The following is a 9,694-nucleotide window of genomic DNA, read 5'->3' on the forward strand; positions in this document are numbered from 1 at the left end:
TTTATCTGGTTTATCTGAACAGTCTGTGTACACTGTCTGACTGCATGTTTGTGGACTGCTGTGTCTGCCTGTTTCTTGCCCTTTTAACCAGGAATGTACACTTCTTTAACACATGTAAAGAGGAAAATTATCTGAGTTTAAGTTAAAGAAGTGATTTTTAGTTTGTGGTTCATGGACTGCTCACTGCACTGCCCAGTTGAGTGCCATTTCCTCCAGTCTAACAGCCCTGATTAAGCACAAAGGTCTTGCTAAATAATAATGAGCTCTGTTTTTATGCTAGAGCAGGAAATTTCATCTTAGGGAATGAGACCACTAATATTGATGTTAAAGAGGGACCCACTGTTGTAGGAATTATAGGATGATCCCATCCTATTGAAGGACATAGGGATGACTCCACTGTTTTGTGGGTTAGGGAGGTTAGGAAGGGGCCCATTGTTCTAGGGCATAGGGAGGGACCAGCTGTTAAGAGGAACCCACTTTTAGAGGGGACAAGGAGAGGCCTTTGTAGGGGTTAGGACACACTGTTCTAAAGTTAGAGATGGGCCCATTGTTATAGGGGTTATAATAATGTTGTAGCGCATATGGATGGACCCACTTTTGTAGGGGATAGGGAGGGACCTACTTTTCTATAAGATAATGAGGAACCCACTTTTGTAGGGGATATGGGATGGATTAGGCTTGAAGTCTGTGTGCTCTGTCTCATCTATTAAAATCCTGAAACTGTTCTGCCTGTGGGCAGTTTTGCCCTTGAGCAATTGTGTTGCTCCAAGCAGCGTCTGAACCATACCTGCAAAATCAACATCTGTCTGCTAAATGACATGATTAGTTCTCATAGCTGGGGGACTGTCTGCTCTCATGGGTGTGCCAACTCTGTGCCTGGAGATCTATTATACAAAGTTTATTAAAACACCCCTGAATATCTGTATTATCCATTTTAAGTTAGATGTTCTAGCACTAAACTCTGCAGGAATGTAACTCTCAAAGTGCAGGCACTGCCATGCTGTACAGTCAGAGGAAGTGTAGAGCTCCACAGATGGCCCACGAGTGTTATTGAAAACATCATCTAACTTTTTTAAAACCTGTTTTTAGGCCATTTGTATGACTTTTGCAAGAAGTTGTGTGGGTGTGAGAAAAAAAAGACTTATTCAAAATAGCAATAACAAAACCTGTGGTAATAAAGCGATAAATGCAGTGATGATCAGTTGTTTGTTATGATCTCTTAAAGAAAAGGTTGATACATTTCTCAGTGCCTAAATTTACGTTTATTTAATTACATATTTGATTAATCATTATAGGAGCCTATGACAGCCTCTTTCATGTCTTAAACAATGAAAGCGTTATAAATTATAAAAGACCAAACTGTCTATTTCATGTCCCAACACACTCCAACTGCAAACTACTATGCCAGTATATTAAAACTCCCGGGAAGTAATGAATTGTTGGCTTTACATAACAGAACATTTACTTGGGGAAAAAGTATGCTTTTACATTTTCCAAAAATGACTTTTATATGACGTTTAAAAATAAAAATAAGCAAACATAAGCATAAATAAGTCTCTTTAGATATGTGCTGTCCAGAAAAAATTTAATATTCTAAAATAATGTAAGTTAAAGGTTAAAAATGATGAGGTGGATTTGCTGATGTAACTCCTGAGGTAGAGAGAGGTGGTTGGGCGTCTGGTGATTAGGTGGATTTGCTGATGTAACTCCTGAGGTAGAGAGAGGTGGTTGGGCGTCTGGTGATGAGGTGGATTTGCTGATGTAACTCCTGAGGTAGAGAGAGGTGGTTGGGCGTCTGGTGATGAGGTGGATTTGCTGATGTAACTCCTGAGGTAGAGAGAGGTGGTTGGGCGTCTGGCGATGAGGTGGATTTGCTGATGTAACTCCTGAGGTAGAGAGAGGTGGTTGGGCGTCTGGTGATGAGGTGGATTTGCTGATGTAACTCCTGAGGTAGAGAGAGGTGGTTGGGCGTCTGGCGATGAGGTGGATTTGCTGATGTAACTCCTGAGGTAGAGAGAGGTGGTTGGGCGTCTGGCGTTGAGGTGGATTTGCTGATGTAACTCCTGAGGTAGAGAGAGGTGGTTGGGTGTCTGGTGATGAGGTGGATTTGCTGATGTAACTCCTGAGGTAGAGAGAGGTGGTTGGGCGTCTGGTGATTAGGTGGATTTGCTGATGTAACTCCTGAGGTAGAGAGAGGTGGTTGGGTGTCTGGTGATGAGGTGGATTTGCTGATGTAACTCCTGAGGTAGAGAGAGGTGGTTGGGCGTCTGGCGTTGAGGTGGATTTGCTGATGTAACTCCTGAGGTAGAGAGAGGTGGTTGGGTGTCTGGTGATGAGGTGGATTTGCTGATGTAACTCCTGAGGTAGAGAGAGGTGGTTGGGCGTCTGGTGATGAGGTGGATTTGCTGATGTAACTCCTGAGGTAGAGAGAGGTGGTTGGGTGTCTGGTGATGAGGTGGATTTGCTGATGTAACTCCTGAGGTAGAGAGAGGTGGTTGGGCGTCTGGCGATGAGGTGGATTTGCTGATGTAACTCCTGAGGTAGAGAGAGGTGGTTGGGCGTCTGGTGATGAGGTGGATTTGCTGATGTAACTCCTGAGGTAGAGAGAGGTGGTTGGGCGTCTGGCGATGAGGTGGATTTGCTGATGTAACTCCTGAGGTAGAGAGAGGTGGTTGGGCGTCTGGCGTTGAGGTGGATTTGCTGATGTAACTCCTGAGGTAGAGAGAGGTGGTTGGGCGTCTGGTGATTAGGTGGATTTGCTGATGTAACTCCTGAGGTAGAGAGAGGTGGTTGGGCGTCTGGCGATGAGGTGGATTTGCTGATGTAACTCCTGAGGTAGAGAGAGGTGGTTGGGCGTCTGGCGATGAGGTGGATTTGTTGATGTAACTCCTGAGGTAGAGAGAGGTGGTTGGGCGTCTGGTGATGAGGTGGATTTGCTGATGTAACTCCTGAGGTAGAGAGAGGTGGTTGGGCGTCTGGCGATGAGGTGGATTTGCTGATGTAACTCCTGAGGTAGAGAGAGGTGGTTGGGCGTCTGGCGATGAGGTGGATTTGCTGATGTAACTCCTGTGTTCTACACTGTCTCTGTCTGTGTTGGGAACTTTTTGTGCTTCTGGAGTGCTGAGGCCAGAATTGAACTCTGTGCGTGTGGAAAAGGGAAATATCTTCAGACACATGCACACACGCATGCGCACACACGCATGCGCACACACGCATGCGCACACACGCATGCGTGCGCACACACACATACACACACACACACACACACACACACACACACACACACACACACACACACACACACACACACACACACACAGACAGACAGACAGAGACAGAGTTCTGTAAGGGCGGTGCCACTAAGATCACATACTCCCACACTCACACTACAACTGGATGGACATACACCCACGCACATAGACTTAGTGATCAGTTGGTCGATTATCTCATTGATGCTTGGGCTGGCTTTGCTGACTTTTTAAGTTTAGAGTTTTGGTCGGCATTTTGTTATAATTCATGGATAGATCCATGCAAAGTCTGTCTTGTATGGTAACATTACAGGGAAAATATTTACAACTACTTATGAATGTATGTATGCATCGTCATTATGCATAAATAAGTCAAGTAAGGATTTTTACACACAAACTAAATTACTGAAACAGTTATTAGCCTGCCTGGTTTTACTTTGATGTCCTATTCAACAGAGATTGTAATGAATGAAATGCAAATGAACCCATGTGTGGTTGTGATGTTAATGATGAAGTTGCTGAAAGTATGGAAATACCTAATGTACATGCATTTGTGTGTATGTGTTTGTATGTGTGCATACTGTATATGTCTATATCTATATTTGTGGGTATGTCTCCTTTTGTCTATGTATGTCTGTGTGATGGTAGGGAAATGTGTATTTAAATGTGCTTGTGCGCTCATATTTGTGTAGGCCTACACTATATATTTGTTTAGCATGATCACAATGTTGGCCTTTGCATCACTGATAACATACAGGGTTGCAGTGTGTGAGTATGAGCCTACCAGCAAAGCAATGTACTTTTAGATGTGGCTTTCAGGATTATGATCAACTCATAATGTTCCATATTAATTCTTTCAGAGAGTTTTGATAACCAAGCCATTCACAAGGCACGGGCTAGTTTTTAAAAACACTATTACATTAATGGTTACAGTATGCTTATTATATTGTATGTACTAATATTCTTACAGTATGATCCATGTCCAACATTGTTTTGTGTATGTTTTGCATGCTTTTCATATAAAAGTTCATGTGTGCACATAAGGAAAATGTTTGCGTGTGCTGTGCTCTCACACAGACATAAATGCATGCACACACACACACGCATGCACACACACACACACACACACACACACCTACAGCAGCTATATAAGTGGTGTGAAATCCACATAGCTTCAGCAGCTGTTATTGCACTTGACTGCAATTTACCATACTTTTCACACACCCACTGCCCTAATCTCTCACCTTATCATGTGCACATTTAAGAGAGACAGACACATAGCCAGACAGGAAGACAAGTAAACAAACAGAAAGGTGATGATGGTGATACTAACCAGATACATTTTATTTGGCAAAACATAATTCAAAGTGATGAAATACAATGTAACAGGATCACACTGCTGGCCAGATTCTGGGAAATACTGCCCTACTTTTTAAAATTGTTTTGATAACAAAACTACAATGTTACCATATTTGCTAAATGTATCTTGTGTGGGCATGTGTGGAGCATGAAGTAACCAAAATAACTGGAGATGTCCTTCTAGAGAGAGTGTGGAAGAAGCTCTGAGAGTGGCCAGCTATTCAAATATCTCAGCTGATTCACTGTCAGTTCCCACTAGACTGGTTCAGGGTATTCATGAGAATTTGAGGCACATGCTGTTCTTAGGTCAGAATGCTTAATCCGAGTTTAGTTACACATATCCCATATACAGAGGCTTGAAAAAACTGGGGAGTAGTACACAAATATTTAGGAGAAAAAAGACAGAGCAGAACTGACTCTCCCTTTCTCTCTGTCACTCTCTCTCTTCCTCTCTCTCTCTCTCTCTCTCTCTCTCTCTCTCTCTCTCTCACCCTCCCTCTTTTCCTCTTTCTCACTCATTCCTATTCTCCTTCTGTCGTGTCCCACACTACCCGTCTATCTAGGTTTCGTTTTACTGAGCTGCTGTGATTATTTATAGCTCATTCCCTGGTGTGCTACCTCTGGTATGCCTGCATCCTGCCCCTTTGTTTGTCCAGTCCTCTGCCGTCCAAAGCTCGGCGCGTCTCAAGCCAGCTCTTTATCTGTTTTTCTTTCCCTTTTCTAGCCGCAGACAGTAAAAGACTAGGAATCCAGCTTGCTTGTCATATCACATCTGTTAAGTGACCAGATGTGGTGACTCTGCTTGATTTGCCCCACTGTCCAGTCATATTAAATCTACCTAATCGACTGTTCAGCCTGCAAGCTCCAAATCTAGTTATGGCAGGTTATCGCAGACTGTCAAGCAGAGATTGGAACAGTTCACTCACAAATTCTCGCAATGCTAAAGATATACCGTGCTAAAAGCTAATTTTCTACAGAGTTCACTGCCACAAGAATTTATTGCTTTTTGTGTGCCATTAAAATACATATATTAGTGTAAACTCTGTTGTTAAAATAAATGAAAATAAGTTAAAAGTCTTTAAATCAAATGATCTCTGAAAACAAGCTGTATTTCAAAGTACACATTTTGTCCATTCAGTGCTAATACAGTTAAATTTCTAGTTGGATCTGTATGTCCATGTGCATTAATCATGACAGGCAATCAAATTAAGGGCATGATTGGCTATTATCACATTACTGTTTAGTATGAGTGGTGACTCACAGATGTATTGATTTGGGAGCAGTTTCAGTTACTTGTTCATACCTGGGGTTACATGACCCTGCCTGTATGAAGACGTCTCATTTCAAAATATCAGCAAAGCTTCTAAAAATGTTTAAGCAAATGTCACATCAATTGCTGTCCCTGTAGAACCCAAGATTGTAATCAGTTCCCAATAATGTTGATAAAACCAGAAATGTAATAAAAGTTTGCACCTAACTCAGTCAAAAGTGTAATAAAATCCAATAATGTGATGTAATATAACCATTATTGTAATAACATTTTTACAAATAATGCAAAACCTTATTACATTATTGGGAATTTATTACATTTTCAGGTTCATCATTTGTAATACCAAATAACATTATTAGGAATTTATTATATTGGCGACACTTTATTTTGAATGGTGTTTTTTTAGATTAAATAAATTCAGCAGTCTCTGTAATGAAAATAGCATCAAGAATGTAGCAGTAATGAGGCATATGAATACATTTAATAGATTATCCAGAGACTTTTAATTAACTGTATAAATAAAATTTACCTATAATTTGTTGTTTTTCACTTAATTTGAACTGTCCAATTCATATCTATAGATGTTAACCTGAGAGCCCACTGAACATGAAACATGTATAATGTATAACATCACAACATATTCAACAAGTTGTTATAGACATGCTGTTGACAACATTCTGTACCTGGACTTTAACTGGATTAGGTTAGGGTTAGGGTTAGGATTAGGTTTTTGTAGGGGAGGCTGATATAAATGGGGTAGTGGGGCTAAACCCCCTTTGTCTTTCAACTATTAAAAACATCAGAATAATAAATTTTATTTTAGCCATCCACATATTTTTATTTGCTGGTAGGAAATACCTTGAAGCAGACTATTTTGGACTTCTTCCAATCAGGTTTTCATGCTGCTTCAGGACCCTAGCCATCCGAATTCCAACTCCCATGCTGCCCCAGGAGACCCCTGGAGATCTGCATCTCTGGAATACTCATTGTTCTCACCTGATTCTTATTAATCTTCTTGCATTTAAGCAGACTTGTGACATGTTCTCATTGTGAAGTATTGCCTCTATATAGTATGCATACCCACTGTTTTCCCTGGATTGCATTTCTGGAATCTTTGACTACTCCTGTTCTTTGGATTACATTTGTTTGGCACGTTGCATGCTTTTTGTCCTTCTGGTTGCGGTCTACGCCTGTCCATGACAATGATTTGGAATTCCTTGTCTGGCTGTGATAGATCTATATGGAAACGTATGCCTGTCTTTTGATAATGCTTTGACCTTCCCCATCTCCAAGTAAACCTAAATCGCAAATCCTAATCTACGAACATCCGAATTCTATCCATACTTTACACAGGTAAGTGTGTTTTGAAATATTACACACAGTGAAATGACCCCTTGATTACATATACATTTGGGCTAATTTTTTAGCCCATATCTAGGTCCATCTTATCAGTACTATTTGAAACAGGAAGGCTATAAAAAGCAAAAAATGTAGAAATGTATAAGAAACTACATGGAAGACCCTAGCATCAGTGAGTAGCTTCCGTTCTGTCTGCTGGTAGTGGCTGGCATGCGCTGAGCACGTGGCTTTTGTTTATGGTTCACTTGTCTTTTTTTTTGCTTTCTCAGGGTGGTGTGTCTTGTCCACACCATCTGAGGGCTGTTATGTCATTATGCTGTCTTCTTTATAAGCCTGTTTTGTTCTTATGACCGTGTCGGTCATTATATATTATGCTGGCTTTTTAAACTCTTGACAGAGCACTTGTAAGTTCGTTTTTGTTCATTTCAACCACTGTTGGTTGTTCATTTCATTAAACGCTTTGGTTGGAGCATTTGCGTCCTGCTTTTTCCTGCACGTTCTTTGCCGTTCTTTGGTTCGTGAAAAGTCTGCGTGTTTATATTTTACTGGAATGTCGTTTTGTTTAGATGATGATGTTACACATTTAGCAAATAATATAAAAGTGTTTTTAAAACATGCATCAAACTTGATGTGGATATTTCATTGTTAAAAAATACATCAGTTTGACAAAAAATGTCAATAGGCCTTTATTCTAACATGCATGTAGGCTATCATAAATAAATAAACAGAATGTTGAGTAAAAAAGCTTAATGTTCTTATTGTTCACAATGCATTGAATAATACAGATTAATCAAAGAATATCAAGGTATAAAGGTATAAATTAATAGGTCTCTCTAATGGAGCCAGTGACCCCTGCCATGCCCCCTCAATGGCCGTTCTGGACCTGACTAGACCAGTCAGTGGTTGAAATTCATTTTGACCAATGTCCACTGTTCCAATTATTTTATTGTGTGCCCGGCACTTCATGGAGGATTGGTTCAGTAACTATGCACGGTTCGATGCTGGATTTTCGCATCTCTTCCTGCCGAAGGATGGAGCAGTTCCAGCTTTGTGTGACCCAACAGGAGATTCAGATTCACAACCTGTAAGTATACATTATTATTTGTGGATTTTTGATGTTTACAGCAAACAAACCTACTATGAAAATTCAAGTGTGGAGTTGTTGGCTCAGACCCAGTGCTCAGCTGTAGGCTTCTCGACTAGCCAGGCTAACTTGACAGCTAATCTTATTGCTTTATAGTTTTGCTAATCAGCTGCAGCCCAAATTTAGCCTAAAATCTGTGGAAATATTGCAGTGTTTTTTAGATCGCTACATGGAAAGTGTGGAGGTGGATTCATGATCATTAATTGTGATGGTACAGTCGCTATCCACTTAACTAACCTGCCAGCTAAGCAGTTTCTAATGTGTATATTTACACGTGTATTATGTCAAGTTCTGCCCACCTGCTCAGAACTGCATGTTTGTTCATGGGACTATGAACAGCGTGGAAATCACCAGGCACTGGTAATGATTTCTAACATTTCAAACACACTGGTGCTTACAGCAGCTCAGGAGAGAATGCTGCAAAATGGGCAGAACGCATGGGGCGGAACTGCTCTGGCGGTTGACCAATCAGAATAGAGTGGTCCATTTGTCTGTCCATCAGCGTCATTGGCACAGACAACAATGCATACTACCCTGTTCTTTCTTCAGCATTGTTTTCCAGTGCTGCACTTGTATTTCTATTTGTTTGTGTTTAAGGCTACACTTAAAAGGACTCTGAATCCTCATGGCCAATTCACTTGTGTTCATATCTTGAGTTAAAGCCTTTATTCTTAATCGTACATCTCTTGCAATTCCCAGCATTTTTGACCTTTTTTCTGAATTTCCCATTACTGGTTCTTGTTTTGCTCTGATCGATGGTATTTTGACCCTTGAATTATTACACTTGTGAGTACTGCTTGGTGTGGAAAAACTGCAATTGCAAATTCTCCTGTGATTCATTCATGACATTGTTACAGATTCTCTGTTGAGAACATATGAATCATCTACAAGACTTAATGTGTTAACAAAAAAGAATAATGAATATAATAACTTTGAAAAAAAGTACATTCCCAATAATGTAATAGGGAATTACAAATGATCAACCTGAAAATGTAATAAATTCCCAATATTGTAATAAGGTTTTACATTATAGGTAAAAAAAGCTATAACATTAATGGTTTAAAACTTCGTATTACTTTTTTAGGCAAATGATTACATTATTAGATCTTATTACATTTTTGACCAAGAACACTATTTTAGTATATTTTAGGTAATATCACATTACTGTGAAAATATTATAATATTGGGTTCTACAGTCTCTCTCTCTCTCTCTCTCTCTCTCTCTCTCTCTCTCTCTCTCTCTTTTCAGTCCTTGTTTTATAGACATGGCTGTTTTGATACAGTACTTCCAAAGCAATTAATCACAAGGCATAT

The 9,694-nt window shown here is 40.1% G+C and overlaps 1 protein-coding gene across 3 annotated transcripts in view; it reads left to right on the forward strand.

Annotated features, from left to right (window-relative positions):
• The window catches only part of bsnb (bassoon (presynaptic cytomatrix protein) b), an 81,229-nt gene that overhangs the window by 23,004 nt on the left and 48,531 nt on the right, over positions 1 to 9,694 (forward strand). The gene's annotated exons all lie outside the window — the stretch shown is intronic.

The sequence above is a fragment of the Electrophorus electricus genome, chromosome 20 (assembly GCF_013358815.1).
Source record: "Electrophorus electricus isolate fEleEle1 chromosome 20, fEleEle1.pri, whole genome shotgun sequence".
In the NCBI taxonomy this organism is placed as follows: Eukaryota; Metazoa; Chordata; class Actinopteri; order Gymnotiformes; family Gymnotidae; genus Electrophorus; species Electrophorus electricus.